At 34.5% G+C, this 7,500-nt stretch overlaps 1 protein-coding gene across 6 annotated transcripts in view; it reads right to left on the bottom strand.

Annotated features, from left to right (window-relative positions):
* The window catches only part of LOC144957698 (uncharacterized), a 17,931-nt gene extending 11,022 nt beyond the window's left edge, over positions 1-6,909 (bottom strand). For 2 of the 6 annotated variants that reach the window (XM_078889069.1, XM_078889067.1), the window contains exons 1-5: positions 6,786-6,909; positions 4,110-4,658; positions 3,075-3,161; positions 2,599-2,699; positions 1,458-1,585 (exon numbers count right to left, since the gene is read on the bottom strand). The gene's annotated coding sequence lies outside the window, so the exon portion shown is untranslated. The remainder of the gene's footprint in view (positions 1-1,457; positions 1,586-2,598; positions 2,700-3,074; positions 3,162-4,109; positions 4,659-6,785) is intronic. The other 4 variants (XM_078889066.1, XM_078889065.1, XM_078889063.1 and 1 more) reach the window with 4 other exon arrangements.
* Positions 6,910-7,500: the final 591 nt, after the last annotated feature.

Here is a 7,500-nt window from a genome sequence, read left to right as displayed (position 1 = left end):
AGAAATGTATGAGAAAATGGAAAAGATGCTAAAGAGTGCTTGTTTTGTTGTTATGCTAGTCTGACGGTACTTTAGGTACTAATCTGCCCCTCCAGGAAAATGCCACCCCCACCCCCACCCTCCAAATTATACCATGAAAATTCCCAAAAGAAAAAAAAATTATGCCGGAAAGGACAAAGTATGCAGTAAATAAAAGTGGAGATTTGTTATTCTGTTAATGCAACTTGTACATATGCAAGCAAACAATATACACATTTAAAAGCAAGAAGAAGAAGGAGAAGGAAAAAAAAAAAGAAGACTACAAGAGAGATCTCAACTCAAAACATCGAAAGCCATAAAAAAATTGACGCAATTGACATTCTAAATGGCAAAAAAAAAAAAAAAAAAAAAAAATATTTTTTTTTTTTTAAAATGCAACAATTATTATTATCAGCATTAATGTTACGTATCATTAACATTATCATTCATATGTTGTCAGGCCTACCTTTGTATGAAAAAGTATTGTTTTCTAATACCCCATAAAAGAAGTTTTTCTTCACACTTCCATCAAGGGAACAAACCAAATAAGTTTACCTACATTTTCCTAAACTTTACTGATATTTTTCAATACGAGAGCCATTACCAAGGCAAGCATATTGTCTCATTAAGTAGGTTATGTTCTAATCTTCTGACGTGTTTTCAGCATAAAGCAACTAAATAGTTATGTTGATCTGGTCACAAAACTACACCTATTTCAAAAGGTATGTCATTCTACAAAGACCTGTGATTGATTAATTATGCTACAACTAGGGAAAACAGTAGAATTATACCCTTAAACTTAAACCCCATTTCAGTACTAGTGCGGGTGGTGTCAAACCCCTGGCCTATGTCTTTCTTTTACAAAATGGCCAATTTTTAACGCAGAAACTTCAAATTTGGCCCCTTTGGTTAGCTTAATCCCCCCCCCCCCCCCCCCCCCAACAAATGGTCTACTCTAATTTTGTTAACTTGGTGTAAATAGCTTGATCGCTACACACAGGTAATGTAAACCATGGAAAATTTCATTTTATGGACAATTATTATTATTATTATTATTATTATTATTATTATTATTATTATTATTATTATTATTATTATTATTATATTATTATTATTATTTATATTATTATTAATTATATATTATTATTATTATTATTATTATTATTATTATATTATTTTATTATTATTATTATTATTATTATTATTATTATTATTATTATTATTATTATTATTATTATATTATATTATTATTATTATTTATTATTATTATTATTATTATTATTATTATTATTATTATTATTATTTTATTATTATTATTATTATTATTATTATTATTATTATTATTATTATTATTATTATTATTATTATTATTATTATTATATATTATTATTATTATTAATAGTGTAGCATGGCTCAGCAGTGCGGTCTTTGCTTCGTACCTGAAAGGTACTGAGTTCCATCACCTGCCACTGTGGGTCCTTGAGCAAGTCACCTCGCCCTAGCTCAATTTGCAGCACTGCACTGCGGCTGATGCCTGGGTTATTCCAGTCTTCCCTTGGAATAGATCCTAGAGACAAATTTGATCTATGGGATGACTAAAGGGAATCTTATTTTATTTCATTATTTATTATTATTATTATTATTATTAATATCATTATTATTATTACACACAGTTTTGTGTGTGGTATGTTACATATGGCTGGCAGATGTTGTGAGTATTTTAACCTAAACGCACAACATCAATACTCACACCCATCATCCCATAGCTTTGGCATTTGTAAATCATATGTCATGTGCCTAGTAAATCATTCCCTGACTCAGAACTTTTAAAAATATATAAATAAAAATAATAAAAATTTACTTCTAATTTCAACAATTTTTGGAGAAGACACATAGATCTTGATATCAAACCTATTGTAAATTTGACGCTGATCAAGAATCTGAAATCAACACAGTGAAAATCTGGAGAGAAAAAAATTGTGCACTTTTTTAACACTGCTACGCCCCCGATACCTGATTGGTCAGGAAAATGAGACCAGCCAGATTTTGGAGTAAGCGACGTCTGTCACCCTCCTACCCCTATGACTAGTTATTTAATCAGCCACAAATCGTAAGACATGTTTTTTTAAATTGCCAAAACACCTATTTGAAAAAAAAAAAAGGCAAATTATGCGGCAAAGACATGTGGAAAGCAAAATTATGTGGCCACATATATGCAGATGCTGTGACATTTTCATGGAAGGACAGACTAATAAGTCATTTAAGCATCATGTGTCTTTCATTGTTTTTTTGTTCTTTTCATCTTGAAAAGGCTAGCGGGGTCTAATCATCCATTACTATAGGCCATGTCTGGGAATAATCAAATCTCTCATTGAAATCTATGTCTAGCAATAACAAGAAGACGGCCCAAATTTAAATTCCCCAGGATCTTTTTTTCCAAGCTTGCCAGATTAATTATTTAAAAATTTGTAAAAGAGCTCTTAGAAAACATACTAAGTTTCTCAGGTTTTGAAAGAACCTAAGTGTTTGTTTTGTTTGTTTTAGGGATGTGTGGTTTGAAGTTTAAAGAGGTGTACTCACGTCATTGGCATTTACGATTTAAGAGGTCCATTTGCCGTCCTTCTTCTAGAGAAAAACTTGTATATCACCAAATCACTGAAGTTGTCAATGGATTGTGGTACCTGCGCATTGAGATTTGTGAACAGTATTTTTAACAAAAAGAACAGCATGAAAACAGCAATTAGACAGTCGTATACCATTTTTTCCTTTGACTATCAACGATGATAACAGTAAAAATTTAATAGTATGAATAGAAAATCTAACCTCAATGCACCACATATCTACTCCTAAGACAATACATAATGACAGGTTGAACTGCTGTGTGTGCTGGGTTAAGGACTGGGATATTCTTATTTATAGCATCATGGGGCTCTACTCGGTGAATGATTTTTGTAAAATTCCTATTGATGATTAATATCCGTTTAAGCAAAACGACTATAGGTAAAATCTATATTTATTGGAATGTTATTAATCTGTATGTTTTGATTACAACAAACCTGCTCTTCCAATGATAAAACTGATATGGTTTTGCTTTCTCCAAAGTCAGGCCTCAAGGTGTGCAAAACTAATTTTGGCGGCTTGACCTAATTATTTTAGCAGTAAAGAGAATTAGTTGTTTGGGGGGGGGGGGGGGGGGGGGTGGATAACCGTAGTTTTAAAACAGAAGAAAAGAGTCTTTTATATAAAATATTAGGCCAGCCTGTTGACTTTTCGCTCATGGGAGACCCCATACAACACCCTCACCTCATTGTCGCACATCATCTTGCCTTGCGTAGGTAACCAGAAAAAGAGAGCTGTCTGTGATAACGCACAACCTTCATACAGTAGGTACCTATCACGGCTAGTAAGACTGGAGAGATGCATAGGCTAAAATTTATGATGAAAAGCAGTATCTGTTAAATTTGGAAAATATAGGGCGGCACAAAGCGACTTCGCTAAATAGACCGACCGCCACAACCATCACATCATCATTATCACTACCACTATCACATCGTTATCAAAACTACAGCAACTGCCACCACCATTACATCATCATCATTATCCTTATAGTCATCATCACTACCACTACTACATCATCAACACCACCACAACAATCACAACCACCACATCAACACTACAAAAACCGACACATCGTCATCGTCAACGAAACGCAAAATAATAATAATAATAGTAATAATTTTTTAAAAAACAAATAAATAATAATAAAAAATAAATTTTAAAAATAATAATAATAGTAATAAGAATATGTAGTTTAATCATAGTTTGCGTCCAATCCTCCATACAATAAAGCCTAGGCTCTAAGGCTAATACTGCAAATAATTTGCAGTACTATACTGCGAATAGAGGAATCACTATTCACAGTACTACTGCAAATAGAGGTGGCCAAAAATAAAATCTAGTACCTTTAACTAACCCTAATAGGAAAAACAAACACCCTCACACCTTAAGACTTATAACTAACCCCAATAGAAAAAAAAAATACTCCGACCTCCACTAGCTAACCCAAAAAGAAAAACGAAGTGCATATTCACAGTTGTACTACGAATAGTGAGTCCACAGTGGAATCACTATTCGCAGTAGTAGTAGTGCTCTCCCGTCTCTGAAAATTAGTCGTTGTTCCCTCGCTGAACACAACACTGTATTTTCTGTTCAAAATGGTGTGTTGTCGAGTGGCTTGAAGTTGAATGAGAGTGTGTGAGTTTGAGAAAGAAAGAAGAGGAGGGATGATTGAAACATTTTGTGTGACTTAGAATTGAGACTTTTAACGTTTCAACTCTTCCTTCAAGTCTGAAATTTGTACAAGATAGTATTTTGTTTTGTTTTTGTTACCCCAATCCAATCCATGAATCAAAATTTCCCCATCTGCACGTCTCCAACTTGATCATTCGTTAACATCTTAAAATCTAGCAGCTTATCTATCAGATTAATGAGAATAGTTCCATCCCCGTTTATTGTATTATTTACAGTTAGTTAAATATATTTTATAATGTTCCAGGAATCTCTCTCTCTCTCTCTCTCTCTCTCTCTCTCTCTCTCTCTCCCTCTCGCCGTTGTCGACTCATACTCATATCTCTGTGCTCCTGCAAATAATAGAAGTTACCATAAATAAACTGCCTCTACTACTACAGCCACCACCATATCATCATTACTACTACTACTACTACCATAACCTCCACATCGTTATCAAAACTATAGCAACCACCACCACCTTTACATCATCATCCTCCTCGTCATCATCACTACCACCAACACCACAACCACAAATATCACATCATCATCATTACAAGCACTACCACATCGTTATCAAAACTACAGCAACCACTGCCACCATTACATCACCATCATTATCCTTATAGTCATTATCACTACCACTACAAGATCATCAACACCACCACTACAACCACAACCACCACATTAACACCACCATCACTACACAACAACAGACACATCACCATCGTCAACGAAAAGCAAAATAATAATATTAGTAATAATTTTTTTAAAAATAAATAAATAATTATAATAAAAAATAAATTAAAAAAAAAAATAGATAGTAATAATAATAAATTTGTATTTTGCGTCGAATCCTCTATACAATAATCTCTAGCCTCGAAGGCAGATAACTGAAATGAATGATATCTACTGGTTGCAGTACTACTGCGAATGTTTCTTTTTACTTTTGATTTTTTAAATAAGTGTTATTATTCTTTAATTTATTATCATTGTAGAAACGTACATAGGTAATCACTAAGCAGCGTGCTAAACTACAATCTAAAACTATTTAAACCTCATGGACATTTTCATTAATTTACCATCTGACACCGCCAACGGAGGTGCATAAAAACGCCACCAAAACCAAAACAATGGTCGTATTATGAAACTTTCACTATTCTATCAAAGTTTTTTCTAGAGTTTTAAAAACGCTACTAGATAGGTCTAGAATAATATTGACAAATTGAATAAATAAATGAATATGAATATGACTATGCTATGATGTCAAAAGATCCACGGTGAAAATCGCTGTGATTATCCCCAGACACCTGTTTGGGGATAGTGAAAATTCGTTATACCCAGACATATATTTGAAACTCTGCTCCTTTAAACAATTATCCACATTCCAGAATATGGAATGTTTCCAAATGCACATAGAAATAAAGAAAGGTAATACAATATCTATAAAAACATAAAATTAACCAACATTAAATCAGTTGTTACTACATGTACACAATATGCGTCGACTTCGAAGTGGGTGTCATGGCCGAATGGTTTAGTCGTCTGCTCTGGAACTTTTACCAGAATCGACGTTGCGGGTTCAAATCGTGGTTCCGCCACTATTTTTTTTTTTTTTTTTTTGCATTCCGTCTTCTTTTTACAGAACAGTGCAAGGGATCAATGTCCAATCCATCCTCCCCCCACCTCTTTTTTTTAAAACTCTCTCTCCCTCTCTCTCTCTTAGTTCCTTTCTAGTTTCTAGCAAATTGTCATATTTGTCCCCATTCCGATCTCAAAAAGTGACTAAAAAGGATAAATAATTAAAAAGCAAACAAACAGAAATATTCAGAGAGCGACTAAATGGTCAGATAGAGGAGAAAAAAAAACAAAAAATATTATTTTTTAAAAAAATAAAACAATTTTAAGAGATTCATGCTCAGAAACGGAACCAAAGGTCAAACAAAAAGGAGAAAAGAATAGACTTGCACACAAAAAAAAAAGGTTGGGGGGGGGGGGGGGGGGGGGGGGGGGAGGATGGATGGGACATTTATCCCTTGCAACGTTCTGTAAAATGAAGACGGAATTTAAAAAAAAAAAAAAGTGGCGGAACCAAGATTCGAACCCACAACGTCGATTCTGGTAAAACTTCCCAGGGCAGACGACTTGCTAAACCATTCGACCATGACACCCACTTCGAAGTCGACGCATATTGTGTATATCTATATGTAGTAACAACTGATTTAATTTAATGTTGGTTAATTTTATGTTTTTATAGATATTTTATTAACTTTCCTTATTTCTATGTGCATTCGGAAACATTCCATATTCTGGAATGTGGATAATTGTTTAAGTTTAAAAGAGCGGAGTTGCAAATATGTGTCTGGGGATAACGAAATTTGGTTATCCACAGACAGGTGTCTGCTGGGGATAACGAATTTTCATTATCCTCAGACACGAGGAGCTTTCGGAAGGCCTCCTCATAAATCGGTGCAGCTTACCCACGGGTCTCAAACAATAATATTGGCTCCCACAATATTTAGGAGACATATTTATAAAATAAAACAACTTTCAGGGCCACTTTTTAGTTTACGACATCCGACATAACACTGATTTTAAAACTTGAGATGCTTAGCCAGGCAGTTTGAGCACTATTTTAGGTATCATCCCTTCATTTTTCTGTCTTATTTCGCAATTTTCGCATTTTAAATTAACTTTAAATTAATTTCCTTCATATTTTGACTCTCTTCTTATATTATGGGAATTGAAGACCCGAGTATGTTTGTCATCATGATGTTATGATATATTCTGTTGTTGGAATTGGGGTTGGGTAGATGGATGGGGGGAGACAGAAAGAGAGAGAGAGAGAGAGAGAGAGAGAGAGAGAGAGAGAGAGAGAGAAGGAGAGAGAATAGAGAAGAGGAGAGAGAAGAGAGAGAGAGAGAGGGAGAGAGAGAGAGAGAGAGAGAGAGAGAGAGAGAGAGAGAGAGAGAGAGAGAGAGAGAGAGAGAGAGAGAGAGAGTTTAAGAAAGACTCTTTTTTTTTTTCACCCCCTTCTACTCTATACAGCGTTGAGTTTGCGTCCTGGGTAGATTATAATAACATGGTAGTGTGACACCATTAGAAGCGGCCTTTACCTCCTCAGCCATCTCCCTTTTACTCTACACTCACCCCCCCCCCCCCCCCCCCTGCCCGCCTTCTCACTCTTACTCTTAA

Source organism: Berghia stephanieae, chromosome 12, assembly GCF_034508935.2.
Source record: "Berghia stephanieae isolate SIO BIC M18660-M18661 chromosome 12, UCSD_Bste_1.3, whole genome shotgun sequence".
Classification (NCBI taxonomy): Eukaryota; Metazoa; Mollusca; class Gastropoda; order Nudibranchia; family Aeolidiidae; genus Berghia; species Berghia stephanieae.
This window is presented reverse-complemented; position numbering and strand designations above follow the sequence as displayed.